The sequence below is a fragment of the Heptranchias perlo genome, chromosome 23, assembly GCF_035084215.1.
Source record: "Heptranchias perlo isolate sHepPer1 chromosome 23, sHepPer1.hap1, whole genome shotgun sequence".
Taxonomy (NCBI): Eukaryota; Metazoa; Chordata; class Chondrichthyes; order Hexanchiformes; family Hexanchidae; genus Heptranchias; species Heptranchias perlo.
Window position 1 is genome coordinate 36,298,381 of NC_090347.1, and position 19,798 is coordinate 36,318,178.

The window sequence follows — 19,798 nt, forward strand, 5'->3', positions numbered from 1 at the left end:
ACTGAGGAACTAGCATTTAAATTAATAATTTTGTTGCAACTATTCCACTGTATTTTATTGAATCAGTGACTAACAGTACAAGGGAGCTCAATTAAAACATGTGAATTGAATATCAATAGTTTAATGCTGGTGGATTATTCATGAATCCTGAATCTGCTCATGTGCACACATATGCAAACCCAGTGATGAGCACTTTTTAAACTACTGCCATTCTCAATGATGTAAACTCTGCTGTCTCTCAGGCCCATCCCCCTTCTCCCATTGTAACTTATTATACACAGTAAAGGTTCCTGCCATTAATGTATTCTTCTCTATATAACACCCGCAATCCTAACGTTCAGTAAAACTTATTGAACCCCAAAAAGGGTTGTTGTTAAGAGTTACTGAGGAGGAGAGAATGTTATCTGTCAATCCCATCCCACTCACAGCCACAGCTCACATTGCCTGCTGCCGCTCACATTGCCTGCCGTGTACACACCAGGCATTTTTGCCTCCAGTTAACTTGTCAACTGCCAGGTTTTTATTTTGGTCAGTTGGATGTGTGATACATGTTAAAACACAACACCGTGCTTGAGCGTCTCCATGGGTAGTTTCTATTTGTCCAATGTAGAGTGCACACACTGTCCCTATTAGGGACATATTCCACTTACCTAACATCTAATAATTTACCACAAGTTGGCAACAGTTTAGGCTTATGAACCGCCAAATGCATGTGCGGTATCACTAGCAACAAAAACTGTGCAACATGCCAGCACACAACAGCTGGCAAGCTTCCTGCTGTTTGTCCAGTTAGCACCACACTGCTGGTTAAGGAGTTAGCTCACATGGTTATCTGGAGGCAAGTAGGAAGACCTCCAGCCCTCAGTAAAAAGCCTATCATCTAGCCCCTATCAACGTGCCAGGCTGGCTAGTTAATCATTAATAGTGCCAGAGTATTCCGGACCTGCCGACAAGAGATATCGGATTACTATATCTGTCACAGAGGAGTGACACACTTCCAATTTGCCACCAACAGGCATGTGATCTTGAAGTTGAGTTCGCTACACTTCATTCACTTCATCTCCCAGTCCCAAGGAATACAGTCACTAATTGGTCATTAGACATATAAAAAGACTTAGAACTCTTGCTTTGCTAATAACAGGGGCCAGGAACTCGCCTCAGTCATTATAATTCACCATAATGAGGTGAGGTGAGAGTGACTGCCCTTGACATCAAGGCAGCATTTGACCGAGTATGGCACCAAGGAGCCCTAGTAAAATTGAAGTCAATGGGAATCAGGGGGAAAACTCTCCAGTGGCTGGAGTCATACCTAGCACAAAGGAAGATGGTAGTGGTTGTTGGAGGCCAATCATCTCAGCCCCAGGACATTGCTGCAGGAGTTCCTCAGGGCAGTGTCCTAGGCCCAACCATCTTCAGCTGCTTCATCAATGACCTTCCCTCCATCATAAGGTCAGAAATGGGGATGTTCGCTGATGACTGCACAGTGTTCAGTTCCATTCGCAACCCCTCAAATAATGAAGCAGTCCGAGCCCGCATGCAGCAAGACCTGGACAACATCCAGGCTTGGGCTCATAAGTGGCAAGTAACATTCGCGCCAGATAAGTGCCAGGCAATGACCATCTCCAACAAGAGAGAGTCTAACCACCTCCCCTTGACATTCAACGGCATTACCATCGCCGAAACCCCCACCTTCAACATCCTGGGGATCACCATTGACCAGAAACTTAACTGGACCAGCCTCATAAATACTGTGGCTACGAGAGCAGGTCAGAGGCTGGGTATTCTGCGGCAAGTGACTCACCTCCTGACTCCCCTAAGCCTTTCCACCATCTACAAGGCACAAGTCAGGAGTGTGATGGAATACTCTCCACTTGCTTGGATGAGTGCAGCTCCAACAACACTCAAGAAGCTCGACACCATCCAAGATAAAGCAGCCCACTTGATTGGCACCCCATCCACCACCCTAAACATTCACTCCCTTCACCCCCGGTGCACTGTGGCTGCAGTGTGTACCATCCACAGGATGCACTGCAGCAACTCACCAAGGCTTCTTCGACAGCACCTCCCAAACCCGCGACCTCTACCACCTAGAAGGACAAGAGCAGCAGGCACATGGGAACAACACCACCTGCACGTTCCCCTCCAAGTCACACACCATCCCGACTTGGAAATATATCGCCGTTCCTTCATCGTCGCTGGGTCAAAATCCTGGAACTCCCTTCCTAACAGCACTGTGGGAGAACCGTCACCACACGGACTGCAGCGGTTCAAGAAGGCGGCTCACCACCACCTTCTCAAGGGCAATTAGGGATGGGCAATAAATGCTGGCCTTGCCAGCGATGCCCACATCCCGTGAACGAATAATAAAAAAAAATACATGCAAGAATATTGTTACCATCCTCCTGACAATAGCAGGGAGGCATACCATACGCTATCCATCAGGTGGAGGTAAGGAGCTTCAGCAACAACAGCTGCTTCTTTGTAACTCAGCAAGGTAGGCACTAAATCCTACATTACAAGTGATTATACTTCAAAAGTACTTAATTGGCCTTAAAGCACTTTGGGATGTCATGAGGTTGTGAAAGGTGCTTTATAAATGCAAGTCTTTCTTTATATAAAAGGGAGTGTTCTCACATCTGGCCTCCAAATAGTTCCTTCCAGCAGTTGTAATCATAAGCCTCAGAGTTTTTCCATCAGCTATATGACAGATCTATCTTCAGGATGGTACAAGGGTCTACGTAGGACAGCTTACAATGTGCTTACCACCTCCATGCTCTAGACATTTAAGTCTAATGCCACGCACCAGGTCCTTGTGTAAGGGGCTTTGCTGAAGAGACATGCCTTCCCTCTCCAGAATACCGCATGGCAGGTTGGGGTAGACCAGAGTCCTCCCTTGCTCTCTAACAGTTTCCCCTTTTTGTCACAAATCCATCTCACAGCTGGGGCCTGGACCTCACACGAAACAAAGGAAGCCCTTCTGTTGTATGCCAAGGAACTCCAAGCCATAAGCTTAACTTGCATTAGCACTTTGCTGCCACTGAAAAGAGACGAGAAAGGCCAGAGTGCTCTTTGCCCCTTCTTAGCATAGTCCTGAAGAACTGTGCCCAAGGTAAGGCTGCATGAACTAGAGTGCACAGGTAGTGATATAAATCAACAACAATTGATACGGAATATCTTGTAATTCCAGTTGACCTACCATCCATAATGGGAAAAATGCTGGAGGGCTTTCCACAGGATGCAATGAATGACTATCTAAAGGAGCATTGGTACTAGTGGGAGCAGTCAGCATGGTTTTAGAAGTAGTGGATCATGCTTTACAAACCGGAATTCTGTGAGGTTCCGAAACTAAGGTTAATCCAGCAGAAGTAATTTATTTGGATTGTCAAAGGGTGTTCAACAAAATTCCTCATGCAAGACTAGAAGTGAACGTGAAGGCTCATGGAATAAATGACAAATTGTCCAGATGCATTGAAATTTGGCTTAGTAATGGAAGTCAGAGGGTGGTGATGAATGGAAAAGCTTTGCCTGGGGAAGAGTAGTCAGTGTTCCAGAGGAATCTGTTCTGGGACCACTGCTGTTCACACTATTTGTGATCATGGAATATGAAAATCCATTTCTCATATTTCATAATTGGTCCAAATCTCACTGAAGAGGATCAAAATCTACTTTACTTGCTACCTGCTCACATGTAGTAGCTTCCGGTCAAAATATGTTCCCAAAGAATAAAGCCATTATGTTGTCTCAGTTTTTCAAAATGTAAACAAACACTGAAGTCACTAAAGGTGTAAACAAGATACACCAGTCAGGTGGGATGGGTTTAAAGAATGGATGAACTTGCATTTACATAGGGCCTGATCACGTCCTCGAGACATCCCGAAACATTTTGCAAGCAATGGATTACTTTTCAAATGCAGTTAGGATTATCATATAAGCAAATGCCGCAGTCAATTTACATACAGACAGGGTCCATAAACAGCAAATGAATGAATGACTACATCATCTATTTTTTGGTTGACAGAGGAATGTTGATCTGGACATCTTGAGAACTTCCTGCTTTTCCTTGACTGGTGCAAGGGGACCTTTCACACCTACCCAAGTAGGAAAACAGGGCCTCAGTTCAATGTCTCCTCTTAATACAGAACCTCTGACAATGCAGCATTCCCTCAGTAATGCATTCATGTGTCAGCCTAGATTACATGCACAAATCTATAGCGGGACTTGAAGCCGCAACCTTCTGTCTCAGAAGCGAGAGAGCAACTAATTGAGACAGGCTGGCACACAATGGGTTATAGAAAATTAAATCACCACCGAGTGATTGGGAGGGTCATTTTACTCAGCGTTATCAGCTCAACATCACTATGGTATTTGGAAACCATCGAGTCTCACCATGTTTAGTCTCTATAAAATCATTATCCAAGAATTTTTCATACATGCTAAATTTAGTTCCTTGCCATGGCATATCCAAAGCATCAAAGTTTTGTTAAAAGTTTTTTTTAAAAATAAAATTATCGTGAGTCCAATGAGGATAATTTTCAATTAATACTTGTAAACGAGGATCCTGATGGTGATAATGGTTATTTCAATACAAACTTATAAGGGTCTGCGAGGATCTTAAATTTAGCAGTCACCTTGCACCAGTGACAGGATCAATGGTTAACCTTGTGATACACTCAAATACATCACCTAGTTAATGTAATGGTAAGTAATAAGCATGAAAGCATGTGTGCGCATGTATTCTGCATGAAATGACAATGAGATCCTACTCCAAACATCACATCGAGAAACAGTGCAGTGAATTTAATATTCCAATATTACAGCATCCTAGAGTCATGAACTATTTTTCTGCCTTGAAAGATGAAAAATGATTTCCTATTACAATATTCATAGGAAAAATTCAGTAGTTTGAGAGTGTGTCAGTAGGTCAGGCTGAAGTCAATAGTCTCCAGCAGTTATAAAATGGCAGGCTCAGGGAAGAGCACAGAGTGTAATAAAACCTCTCAGAAATAACCTTGGCAACTGATGCATCCCATACTCTCTTTGATCAATGGGGTGAAAATAATTATTGACATTAATTAAATCTCCTTTTGGGATGCTCAGGGGAAATCCCACAGAATGTGGGTAAAATATTCCCCTTTCAGTTCTTAATATAAAAGAGATAGATTAACCCATTGCTTTCTCCTGCAGATTTCACTGTGGCAAAGTCTATTGGTGTCAGGCATACTCATCTTCCTCTCTGCGCTCTCGCTATGGTAAAATCAAAATCCATTATGCTGTCTCCTATGTAACTTCCCTGGGCCTTGCCTTTCTCCGAACATCTGCAGCGTCTCAAAACCCAGGCTTAACATCACCTCGCCACGACTTCTTTATCTGGCTCACCATATAGCATATTCTATCTTGGTAGTGTCAGCTGCATATTTATCTTGTAGCTAATGATTGCCCCTGATGCCCAGGACAGGAGGTCAGAAAAACATCATCTGCCCAAAGTATTTTTTTTCTTCTCTATATTGTTTCTTAGTCAATCTCAGGATGTGTCCTCATGTGCTGGCTCATCTTCTTTAGCAATTGTTTGTACAACAACCAGGATAGGTCTCTTCTAATTTCTTCCATGCCCACATAACCTGAATTCCCTCAGTGCCCATTCGCAGCCGTTCCAAATCAGAGCTCGTTACTTCTATCTCCCTTCTTTTTCTCTCTCTTGTCCCACTTCTCGCCTTCCCTTCCTGTCACCCAGTCATGCCTCTTTCATTTCTCCTTTCTTGGGTACTTTGGTTCTCCCCAAATCCTTACCCCACCCATCATTTCTCCTCTGCCTCCCTTCTCTCCTGCCATTGTTTCAGTTTTGAATTCCTCTTGAATAAGCTACAACTACCCTCTATTTCTCCATTCTCCAGAGAGCCCATCAACACACCCGACACTGCCTTCTTACGAGCAGCATCCCCAACTGCCCCATCTTCTCTTGCAGACCTCCCCACCAAACGTGTCCTCTGGGGACTAATTTCACCAACCTGCTTCTCATCCTGCTCACCCCATCCACCATTACCCCACTGACCTCTGCCAGCAGATCAATCACCATCCCACATTTCTCTCCAGAATGTTTGTTCACTTGTGAACAAGGCCCTTGCCACCTACAACTTATTGTGAACGATTATATTGGCATCCTAGCTTTGACCGAAGCTTGGCCAACGAGTGGCTACACCTTGCCCTTTACTGAAGTTTTCCTCTGTGGCTGTACTTACAACCACCTACCTTGCATGGTGCTGGAATGGCTCTCATCACCAAGTCAACCCTTGATACCCGGACTTCAAGGGTTAAGTTACGAGGAGAGATTACACAAATTGGGGTTGTATTCTCTCGAGTTTAGAAGGTTAAGGGGTGATCTGATCGAAGTTTATAAGATATTAAGGGGAACGGATAGGGTGGATAGAGAGAAACTATTTCCGCTGGTTGGGGATTCTAGGAGTAGGGGGGCACAGTCTAAAAATTAGAGCCAGACCTTTCAGGAGCGAGATTAGAAAACATTTCTACACACAAAGGGTTGTAGAAGTTTGGAACTCTCTTCCGCAAACGGCAATTGATATTAGCTCAATTGCTAAATTTAAATCTGAGATAGATAGCTTTTTGGCAACCAAAGGTATTAAGGGATATGGGCCAAAGGCAGGTATATGGAGTTAGATCACAGATCAGCCATGATCTTATCAAATGATGGAGCAGGCACGAGGGGCTGAATGGCCTACTCCTGTTCCTATATTCCTATGTTTCCTATGGTCTCTCCCTTTATTCCTCTGGTTCCTCCTCTTTCTTTAAACATCTTACCTTGTTCCACCATTCTCACCTCTGCGTTAAAATCCTTTTTGTATACCAAGCTCCCCCACTCCCAAGCCCCACCCTGAGTTTCTCCCCACGATAGCCTCCCTCAGCCTCTGCACTGAGCAACTCATCAGTATTTAATCTCTAGCTCTGCTACCCTTGCCCTCTTCTCTGAATTCACTGTCCTCCCCAAAACCTCTCCCTCCATATAAACTCTTCTACCCAAATTCACAGCCACCCCTCCACCTTGCCACCTCTACTCCCATGGTCTTGACCATCGACAAGGCCATCTTGGACCACTTCCTTGTATCCCTCATCTCCCACGTTCTCCACCCCCACCGCCCCCCCCCATCCTCTTTCAACTCCATTTAATTCTACACTTGTGCTTGGAAAAAAAACCCTAAGTAATTTACAACTGCACCTTCAAACTTCCAACTGCCTACCCTTTGGCCTTTCATTTGCCATGATACCTCCACAGCTGTCAATTTGCTCAACCACTCCCTCACCTCCACCTATGATGACCTTGTCCCCAACAAAATCTTAATTCCCTTTCATCCTGGTTGTTCCCCCTTGTATGGCTCCCACTGTCACTCCCTCAAGTCCAAGGAGCACAGGCTTGAGTCTATGAACATACAACTGATTTATCCATCTATCACCAGATCTAGCTGAACCACATCAAGCACTATCAGTCCTCACTCTTCTTTGCTAAAACTACAACACCAGGATCATCCTCTAGATGAAAGCTAACTGCCTGGCTTTTTTTTCTCCATTACCAATTGTCTCCTTAAATCCTTCTCCCCTCCAAGTACAAGTGTGACTTTAGTCACCAACATCTTTAGACAATCCATTCATCTGCCTCTGCTGATTTCCACCCTCTTCCCTACCAAGCCAAACTTTTCTCCAGGTTTCCCCTGCCGTAGCTCTGTACGACATATTTCTCTAGTTTCTCTCCCATCTTCCCTCATGCCCATTCCAAGTTCATCTTACTACAATTGTACAGGGCTTTGGTGAGACCTCACCTGGAGTGCAGTTTTGGTCTTCTTATCTTAGAGGCAGTGCAATGAAGGTTCACTAGATTGATTCCTGGGATGAGAAGGTTGTCCAACGAGGAGAGATTGAGTTTAGAAGAATGAGAGGTGATCTCATTGAAACATACAAGATTCTGAGAGGTTGTTTCCCCTGGCTGGAGTCTAGAAAGTAGGGGGCATAGATTCAGGGTAAGGGGTCGGCTATTTAAGACTGAGATGAGGAGGCATTTCTTCACTCATAGGGTTGTGACTCTTTGGAATTCTCTACCCCAGAGGGCTGTGGATGCTGAGTCATTGAGTTTATTCAAGGCCGAGATGGATTGGTTTTTAGACTCTAGGGGAATCAAGGGATATGGGGATCGGGCGGGAAAGTAGAGTTGAGGTTGAAGATCAGCCATGATCTGATTGAATGGTAGAACAGGCTCGAGGGGCCGTGTGGCCTACTCCTGCTCCTACTTCTTATGTTCTTATGTTAATTAGATGCATCTCCTGCTCCCTTTTCCAATACTGCTGATTACACCCATGCGAGCTGACATTGTAAATGGTTCCTTCTCCTCAGGTACTGGCCCCCTCCCTTTCAAGACTGCCGTCATCAACCCCCCCCTCCTCAAAAAACTCACCCTTGGCCCCTCTGGGCAAATTACTGCTCAATCTCTAACTTCCCTTTCCTCTTTAAAGACCGTAAACATGATGTCGCCTCCCAGATCCATGCCCACGACTTCCTGTTTGAATCTTTCTAATCCACAAAAACACCCCTAACCAAAGTGACAATGACATCCTCTTTGACTGTGACCATAGTGCATTATCCCTCCTTGTCCTCTTTGCAGCTTTTGACACATTTGCCACACCATCCGCCGTGGTTCAGTTCAGTGGGACGGCCGTTGCTTGGTTTCACTCAAATGCCCGATCGTAGCACAGCATCTCCAGCAATGGGTTTTCTACTTGCCCCATTATCTTTGAAGTCCCTCAAGGATCTATCCTTGGCCATCGCTTCTTCTTCATTGACATGCTGCCCCTTGGTGGCAGGATCCATAGACATAGGGTCAACTTCCACATGTATGCTGACGACAGCCAGCTCACCTCTCCACCAACTATCTCAATCCATACAGTGCTTCTGTGTTACTGTTTAACAGCTGATAAGCAGTAATTTTCTCCAGCTAAACGTTGGTAAGTCATAGTTTTTCACTCTTGCCACAAACTTTGTATCCTTATCACTATTCTATCCTCCTCCCCAGCCACTGACTCAAGCTGTTCACCACCTCGGCTTCCTATCTGACCCAGAACTAAGATTCTGACCCTATATCCTCTCCAACACAAAATCGGCCTACTTCCACCTTCGTAATATCACCCACCTCCACCCCTGCCTCAACTCATCTGCTGATGACACCCTCAAGAATAACCTTTGCCACCATCCAGATTCACCTATTCCTATGCTCTCCTGGCCGGCCTTCCATCATTGTGAGGTTATGCACTTTGGCAGGAAAAATCAGAGAGCAAGTTATTATCTTAATGGTGAGAAACTGGAAAGTACTGCAGTACAAAGGGATCTGGGGGTCCTAGTGCAAGAAAATCAAAAAGGGATGAGGGGGCGGACATATGAGGAGAGGTTGAGTAGATTGGCACTCTACTCATTGGAGTTCAGAAGAATGAGAGGCGATCTTATTGAAACATATAAGATTGTCAAGGGGCTTGATCGGGTGGATGCGGTAAGGATGTTCCCAAGGATGGGTGAAACTACAACTAGGGGGCATAATCTTAGAATAAGGGGCTGCTTTTTCAAAACTGAGATGAGGAGAAACTTCTTCACTCAGAGGGTAGTAGGTCTGTGGAATTTGCTGCCCCAGGAAGCTGTGGAAGCGACATCATTAAATAAATTTAAAACAGAAATCGACAGTTTCCTAGAAGTAAAGGGAATTAGGGGTTACGGGGAGCGGGCAGGAAATTGGACATGAATTTAGATTTGAGGTTAGGATCAGATCAGCCATGATCTTATTGAATGGCGGAGCAGGCTCGAGGGGCCGATTGGCCTACTCCTACTCCTATTTCTTATGTTCTTATGTTCTTATCCACCTTCTGTAAACTTCAGCTCATCACAGCTTCACTGCCCGTGTCCTATCCTACACCGTCCCGCTCAAAGATCAGGCATCAACAAAAATAGCCTCTGCTGTAAAAGCTTCTATAGCTCCTTCATAGATGATAATTGAAAGAAAAATTGTGACCAGTTGGCTAATACGTCAGCAACGAGCTCTGTAGCTTTCAACCAGGTAGGCCAGTATCTGTATCATGAATGGGACTAGCAGTCATTAAAAAGGGTTTTATGATAAGTGCCACAATCCTATGATTAGCCAATAGAATTAACTCCAATGAGGCCAGGTTGCTTATTGTACTGTGCCAATAACTTGCAAGAGAATTACTTCACATATAGCGGGGATACAGAACAAATGTCCTTATTCCTAGTGTAGGAGCTGCATTGATGGCAATACTTGATGGTGTGGAGTCCAAGACCGGTGCCTGCTTGGAGTGACCTGGGGCTGGGCAGAAATCAAGACACACTGCTGGATCAACGTCACTCCCATCGAGGGATAACGGAGCTCTGCTTGATGAAGACAAAACCCCAGTTAAATTTTGATGGTAATGAAGAACCAAATGGGAGAGCTGGTTCTTGTGTTAACATTAAGAAAGTGTTTAAACCACCCGGGAACTTTTTAAAACTGCTCTTTGCACCAGTGGCAATTATGGTGCAGGTGGTGTGAAGTTTAAGTGGTGCAACACTATTTCCTTGAGGTGATTTTATGATTGCCCGTCTATATTTAATCCATACCCAAGTTAGGGAGCATTTTGTATCAATGACAAGTTAAAACTCATAAAAAATGCAACACAACTGGGTCAGATTCTCAGCTGCACCAGGAATGTAATTTCCTCTTAACATGTGATGTTGCAATTGATTAACGTGAACTTCTCTCTGACACCAAATGAATGCGGCCAGGGCCAGGCATTACTGAACATGCATGTGTGTAATTATCAGCCGATCTCCGTCTGTGACTGCAATGATTCATAATTACTTTTGTCCATCAAACCTTCAAACAATCGTCTTTGGGTAAGCAGTCCTCATGGAATTTGAGATAGCAATTAGGTAGTTAATAGTTTCCATGGCAACTCCTGAATTTATTAGAGCTTATTTTGGATAACTTGCATAAATTAGGCCCATCATTTATGTGAATGTGTATTTTTTGGCTTGACTATCAGGACATCTAATTAATCTTATGAGTATTATAATGGCATTAAATAATGAAATAGCAAAAACACTCAGGTTATCGTGTTTTATGGTTTGGGAGATTTCTCTAGTTTTGGTGAATTTTTTTTTAAAAACCCATTCTTTCAAGTTTCCTTGCAACCCCCTTGTCTAAAAGGGAGACAGGTGATGACCACTCCTCAACCTCTGCCAAATTTTCTTTGTCACTGACCATTGGGTGGTGTCCACTGATTTCAGCCCTCTTCCTCAAAGGGAGCATCAGGACTCCAGTCAACACCCATCCTGGAGTGGCCGAGGTCAACAACTCATCATATAAGCTCAGATCATCATATGGTATTTGGTATTGGTATTTTGCACACCGTCGGCTTTAGAGAAACAATTCTGTCATTGCCCAGTCCATGTCTCATTTGCTTTTTGAATATTAAGGTAAGCAATTGATTTTCTTCAATCATCAGGAACTGCCTCTGTATTTATAGACCTCATTGGCCATGAAGCACTTTGGGGTATCTTGAGGTTGTGAATGATGTTATATTAAAATGCAGCTTTTCCCGATGCTTAGGCAGTGTTAGTGTCACATCATACTTTCCCAATATGGATTTAGGAACATAGGAACATAGGAACAGGAGTAGGCCATTCAGCCCCTCGTGCCTGCTCCGCCATTTGATAAGATCATGGCTGATCTGTGATCTAACTCCATATCCCTGAATACCTTTGATTGCCAAAAAGCTATCTATCTCAGATTTAAATTTAGCAATTGAGCGGAAGAGAGTTCCAAACTTTTACCACCCTTTGTGTGTAGAAAGGTTTTCTAATCTTGCTCCTGAAAGATTTACTGTGGTGGTAAATGCTTAAAGCAGGAAATGAACCAACTATTGCACAGGGAACCCAATCAAATTAATCAAGGCTACATTTCCTGACATTACTTGGCTTAAGAACATAACACAGAGGAAACACTTTTTGGAACAGCCGGGGGTGGGGTGGGGGATGGGTGGAGGGTGATTGCAGGTCGGCAGTGGCCCTCAGGAGTGCTGTGAAGCTTGGAAGAGCATTCCTGAGGAAAAAAAAATCTTACCTTTTCAGTGGCGGCCACATCCACACCAGGAAAACCCAATCAGGCCTGATGCCTGCTCCACTCAGGAGCTAACCAATTTCTCAGAGGGGTCCTAAACCAGGCATTAGACCTGTTATTAGCATATACCTGGTCGCCACACTACAGGAAGGATGTGATCGCTTTGGAGAGGGTGCAGAGGAGATTCACCAGGATGTTACCAGGGCTGGAGCGCTTCAGCTATGAAGAGAGACTGGGAAGATTGGGTTTGTTTTCCTTGGAGCAGAGGAGGCTGAGGGGGGACATGATTGAGGTGTACAAAATTATGAGGGGCACAGATAGGATGGATACTAAGGAGCTTTTTCCCTTCGTTGAGGGTTCTATAACAAGGGGACATAGATTCAAGGTAAAAGGCGGGAGGTTTAGAGGGGATTTGAGAAAGAACTTTTTCACCCAGAGGGTGGTTGGAGTCTGGAACTCACTGTCTGAAAGGGTTGTGGAGGCAGGAACCCTCACAACATTCAAGAAGCATTTGGATGAGCACTTGAAATGCCATAGCATACAAGGCTACGGACCAAATGCTGCAATATGGGATTAGAGTAGACAGGGCTGATGGCCGGCGCGGACACGATGGGCCGAAGGGCCTCTATCCGTGCTGTATAACTCTATGACTCTATGACTCTATGATATGCAAGGGACCCAACACTTATTTTAGGTGGCCATCCTGGACGCCTGAACACCATATATGAGGCCAATGGTTTTTCAGACGTGCTTGAGGCGTTGTGCATAGCTCTATAAAATGTTGTCATTTTTTCATCATTCAAAAAATGGGCATGACAGTGACCAATTTCCATCCGGACATCATGCCTGCCAGGAGAGTTTGCAGCTGGAAGCAAGATCGTTTTTAGGAAAAGGAATGGTGACAAAGTTTTACAATGCACAAAATGTGCCGTATACAGCAATAGAAATTAATGCACAAAAGAAAAAAAATTAAAACTTACAACCAGTGAAAACTGCAATAGAAATTTATGAAGACGACTTTTACAGGCCAGGTCAGCCAGCATTGATGCGCCTATTTCACATGGGCAAGCTGCACTACAGGGAAGGAGCCAGTGAGATCAACTAACGTTAATTTTGCAAGTATAATGGGGCTCACACTGCACTTCAGTACAGCCTCCCAAAAGTTGGCCAATTCCATCACAGCAAAAATGCAACGGGTATCACATTGTCACATGGGCCTGCTATCCAATTTTGCCACCAGTGCTTGCCATGTGCAAGGTTACGTAGCACCAGAGGAGCCTTGTATAATTGTGTTGCCAAAGGCTGAACAATCTGTAAGAAACATTTAACAAATGAAAATCTTTAATGAGACACAACAGCTTTCCTCATTAAAGTGCAAGAATTGGGAGCAAATAGCCTGTGAAACAATACTGGCCACTAGAAAAGCAACATCTTTCTTCCATCTCCCATCAACAGAATATTAATATTATGTAGATTCCTTCAAAAAAAAACATGAACCATTTATCCCAATATACTGAATTTATTTATACTCAGCGATGTTTTCTCCTAATGACAAGTAATGTGCAAAGCTGTCTTCAACTAATCCATGCAGTTTATATGAGTAGCACATTACAACTGTATAACTTCAATATAGTAATAATTTGAGTTGTGTTGTATTTCAAAGTCAGTGCAATTCCAAGAAAAATACTCAAGTGACACTAGAACAAGGGTGCCAATGTGACTAATAACACTTCAGTAGACCCAAAACCCAATCACTCTATTGTACAACATCGAAGGTCAAGATTTTGCTGTAAAAGAATCTTAGAAAGGTTAAAGACAAGAACCGTGGGTGTGTGGAATTCATAAATGGCCCAATACATGGTCTTACGACTTGCAGCAACAGTGTAAATCTAACAGCTTTATCAACAGAATGACCTTCAACTCTATTCTATGAATTTAACTCAACTGTACAAAATGTACTTTGTAACCTAGAGGGAAATGGAAGTCCTATTCAGCTCAATTGGAGACCGAGTGAGTCATAGGAACATAGGAACAGGAGTAGGCCATTCAGCCCCTCGTGCTTGCTCCGCTATTTGATAAGATCATGGCTGATCTGTGATCTAACTCCATATACCTTCCTTTGGCCCATATCCCTTAATACCTTTGGTTGCCAAAAAGCTATCTATCTCAGATTTAAATTTAGCAATTGAGCTAGTATTAATTGCTGTTTGGAGTCAAATTATTAACTCAAACCTGTTACAAACCATTACACATTCAAATTCAGGATGCTGAATTTAGAATCCAATTGCACTCTATGGGAAATCTTCAATTCAGTGTAACAGGTCTCCTTACTGTTTCAACTCCAAGGTGAGCTTATAGTTATATGGCTTATCTTCTTGCTCTCTATCTCTTTATTCCCATTACCAAATTGGATGAAGTGTCAGAGTTATGATACAAACAGAAGTGACTTATTATAACTGAAAGAAACAAGTATGCTAGCTAGTTTACAACCCAGACAAGATGCCACACAGGTGATGGAACACCATCACCTCACACTGAGCTGATACCTGGCAAGTAACATTCACACCACATAAGTACCAGCCAATGACCATCTCCAACAAAAGAGAGCCTAATCATCTGCCCTTGACATTCAATGCCATTACCATCTCCAAGTCCCACACCATCCTGGGGATCACCATTGACCAGAAACTTAACTAGACCAGCCACATAAAAGCCGTGACTACTAGAGCAGGTCAGAGGTTAGATATTCTGCAGCTATTAACTCACCTCCTGATTCCCCAAAGCCTCTCCACCACCTACAATCACAAGCCAGAAGCATGATGGAATATTCTCCACTTGCCTGGATGGGTGAAGCTGCAACATCACTTGAGAAGCTCGACACCATCCAGGACAAAGCAGCCCATTTGATTTTCACCCCATCCACTGGCTTAAACATCCACCCCCTCCATCATCAGTGTACCGTGGCTGCAGTGTGTACTATCCAGATGATGCACTGCAGCTACTCATCAAGCTTTCTTCGGCAGCACCTACCAAATCTGCGACCTCCACCACCTAGAAGGACAAGAGCATCAGATGTTTGGGAACACCACCACCTCCAAGTTCCACTCCAAGCCACACACCACCCTGACTTCGATATATATCACCCATGTCTTCTGGGTCAAAATCCTAGAACTCCCTACCTAACAGTACAGTGGGAGTACGATCACCACATGGAGTCAGTGGTTCAAGGCAGCGGCTCACCACCACCTTAAGGGCAACTAGGGAAGTGCAATAAATGCCAGCCTTGCCAGCGACACCCACATCCCACAAAATGTTAAAAAAAGACACATGTGTAGCTTAACCTCACTGCCTTGTATCTGGTCTCACCTGACTAGTCCATAATTGCACATATTGTTTCACATCTATTGTTCACATTTGTAACTTTGGCAGAAGATAGGAGGAAATAGCCCTTGCTACAGTACATAATGGCATGAAAGTATCACAAGTTGCCTTCACTTTCCTTACGGAACATTATCTGATCCTAACGTGAGGCACATAACCCACATGTCCTGTGTTTATGACCAAAGACAAAAGAGCAGTGCCCTTTTCCGTGTTCCACCAGTCAAACATTAGCAAAGAAGTCATTTGAATGAATTGCATTTTCACCATTAGCTGTTTCAAAGTTCTGTAAGGGGTTTCTTTTTTTTTACTGTTTCTCGGGCTTATAATAGGTCAGCCAGTTATGTTTTCCTGAGCTGCCCTGCCCGCAGTGCGGTTGCGAATCGCTTACCCCTTCCTGATTCTGAGCTGAGGACTTATCGAGTGGTAACAAAGACAGACAAACAGACCAGTGGATTGGTACAAGGAAAACCAATGTTTATTAATAAGAAAACTAAAACTACAAGGTAAACAGTATAATACAGAAGATAAAGAAATCGCTATGGATGTAATACAGTCTTACACTTATCGGGTTGAAAGAAACGGACACATCGAGGGAAAATTCTAAAATCACAAGTTTAGCAATATCCCCTTTAACCCCCACCCTTACACTTATGCTAGGTTGTCTTGTGGCGGCCAGAAAATTAATGCTCACCGGTGAAACAGATGAAAAGGCCTGGCCTCTGATGCCTGCTGCTGCCGTCGACATGTGGTTGCGAGGTTTACTGGATGGCTTCCTTCTTAGTTGCTAGCAGACAGACAGGATAGGGCCAAGAGGCGAAGAGAGCAGCTAGAGAGAGATATACTGGGCAGCCCCAGTTATACCCTCTTGGTAACAGGTTTTTTTCATACCTTATCAGCTTGCTTCATTGTTTGATTTAAGCACGAAACGTAAGACAAAGGACCCCATCTCTGGCCCATTTACATTAATGGCCTTTTCCTGTATCGATCTGTTCGCTAACTGCTTTACCATTGTTCCGAATGTACCTTGATGGTTCACCTTTTGTCCTGCGATCACTTCCTGCTCGAATTTTGATGTGTTGGCCGGCCATGTTGATAGCTTGCCTCAGGGCTAGAATGCAGCTGCATTGTTTAAAGAAACCTGTCTGAGACACGAAGCCTGCCAAGTTGTTGAGAATGCAATTTCAAATCTGCCGGTCCTCGGCCATGTGTCTGACTGCAGCCATTTTGAGAGACCTTGGATTTTTTAAAACAGTCACACCAGGGTTTCTTTAATAACTCCAATAAATCTTCGGGGTGGGGGGAACATGTGAAATTTTGTGAATCCCTTCAGTTCGTTACCACGGTTACCTGAGGGAAGAGAGGTACTTGCTTTTTCTTTAAAAAAAGGCTAAGGAAATTTGAAATCAAAACAGATAATGCTGGAAACATTCAGGCCAGGCAGCATCTGTGAAGAAACAGTTAACGTTTATGATGATCAGCATGAATCATTGGACATGATTTTAATCGAGGGAGCGGGGGGAGTGGTGGAATTCCGTACGGGAAACCTGGAAGTACAGGTTTTCCAGACGTCCATACAATTTTGATACAAGGACGTCTTTTATTTTTTATATGCATGTTTCCCACCCGACAGCGAGACCAGCCTGTCAGACGGGAGAAAGGAAGGATGAGGACCTGAACAGATAAGTGTTGCATGGAGGGGGGCGGGTGTCAGTCATCGGTGGGTGGGGGGGGTGTCTCCGAGATCGTGGTGGGGAGTGGGGGTGCGTGTCACTGCAGGTAGGCTTGTTGGGCCTAGGGGAAGCAGTCCAGCTGTGCTGTAAAGGCACTTACTTGCTGTTTCGGGCTTTCTCACCCCCTCTCACATGACGTGACGTAGAAGGCCTGGGAATCTCATCCCTCAGGGGCTATAAACAAAAACAGGTCAAAATGGAGGCCCACAGCCTCCTTGAAAGCTTTTACTGACCGACACGCCTCCTAAGAGCGGATTGGCTGCCTGCCCCTCATCCCGCTTCCATGAAAACCGGAAGTGGGCGGGTTGGACGTGGGTTTTAGATTATTATAATTTTTACCGGCCCCCCTGCCCCCAACCCACCTGTTCTTCCCATTTAAAATCATGCCTGTTAACTCGGTTTCTCTCTCCACAGATGCTGCCTGACCTGCTGAATGTTTTCCCGCATTTTCTTCTTTTATTTCTACGTTCCAGCGTCTGCAGTATTTTGCTAAGGAAATTTAAACACATTTTCCACCACCTTCAGGCTGCAAACCATTCCTTTGTCTTCTCAACAGCTGCTAATTATGCCATCTGACACAAATTAGCAGTTGGTTGTGTCCAACAAACCATTTAATTCCTACCTGACAGATTTATCTTCCCCAGCAAATTACCTTTTAATGTGTTTTGCAAAATTAATCTTTTGAACTATAATGCTAACATCCATATTCTGTTTAAGCCATTGCATTACAATCAGATCCCAAGATCAGCACACTCAACAAAAGTCAAGTAATCCTCGATTCTAATTCTTAACGGCGAAATTAGCTGTCGGGGATAAATTACTTTTGATATAAAAGTACTTATCCACTTATATATGTCCTCATCTACAAATCCTTTTGTGACCTTGTCTCAGTTTACCTCTGCAAGCTTCTCCAGTCTGAAGTCACCCTCTTATGCACTCTGGTCCAGTCCCCACCGCTTAGAGCGGCCGATGTAAGCTGACGGCTGAGATGCTGGAGGTGGCGAGCAACGCCATGCGATCTTCCGACACCTGCCATTGGAGTCTCGGGTGCGTTTCCTGGTAAAGGACACATTGCACTCGGTAGGATATTTGATCATCAGCAACTATGCTTTGCCTGATGACTATGAATTTCTTTCATAACCAAATATCTGCCAAGTTTCTTTTTGAAGTAGTAGTTAAATCAACTTTTGCTAATTGATGTAACATTAATTACTCCTGGTGGGAGTTTACTCTGCATATCTACTACAAGTGAAGACACGGGAAGCGTTATGCTAAAGAAACTCGGGGCTGATGTACGCAGCGGTCCTAGCCAGTTTCACCACCCAAGCAGGTAAATGTTTGTGAGCAGCAATAGGAGGAGTTCGAGATGCCACAAGGGGTGAGTGAAGGTGGTGGAGCTGCCTGAAAGGACGAATGACAACAGGCAATCACACTGCAACCAACAGCCGCTTAAACCGCCCGAAATAGTCGCCGCGCTTAATACGGTTAAAGCGCCGCCTTTGTAATTGATGCCGATGGTGATAGGAATGGTTAGCACCATTTGCCCAATATAAACAGCTGTCCGGGATAAGAGGAGACAGGTGCAAGTGGAGGGGACTTTGTTTTTCTACAGTTAAGGCGTTCTATATATGCAAACTGTTGTTACGTCCTTCCCTTCCCTTTCCTTTGAAATGACTGTCTTCTGGGTTCTAGACATGGGCTGTTCAACCATGGATTCCAAGAAAGGTGCTAAGGATGTAAAACATGGTGGGGGTGGGAAGAGTGCTTAACATTTAAAGTACTTATTTATATAAGTATCTTCTCACTGAATCACCAAAAATTATAGTAAAGCAGGCCATTTGGCCTATCACCCTGTGCTCCTGCTAGCTACTCTAGTCCTATTCAGCATATTCTTTTTATATTTTTCATTTTAGGTGTCAACCTTGACTCAACGGTAGCACCCTGGTCTTCGAGTCAGAAGGTTGTAGGTTCAAGTCCCGCTCCAGAGACAGATATCTAGATTGACATTGCAGTGTACTACCAAGGGAGTGCTTCATTGTCAGAGGTCCAGTCTTTCGGATGAGATGGTAAACAGAAGCCCCCGTCTTCCCTCTCGGGTGAAGGGAAAAGATCCCACTATACTATTCGAAGAGGAGCAGGGGAGTTCTCCCTGGTATCCTGGCCAATATTTATCGCTCAACCAACATCACTAAAACAGATTATCTGATCATTTATCTCATTGCCAGTTGTGGGACCTGGTTGTGTGCAAATTGGCTGCTGCATTTCCTGCATTACAACAGTGACAACACTTCAAAAAGTACTTAATTGGCTGTAATGTGCTTTGGGAAGTCCTGAGGTCATGAAAGGTGTTATGTAAATACAAGTTCTTTTGATTACTGATCCAATTCTATTTTAAATGATATTCTAATTCCTGCCTCAATGGCCATTTGTGGTGAAGCACTCCATTTTCTAACAGTGTTCTTTTTGACAAAATATCTAACATCCTCCTTTATTCTTTGAGTGATAATCCTGAGTTTCTGCTCGTTTGTTA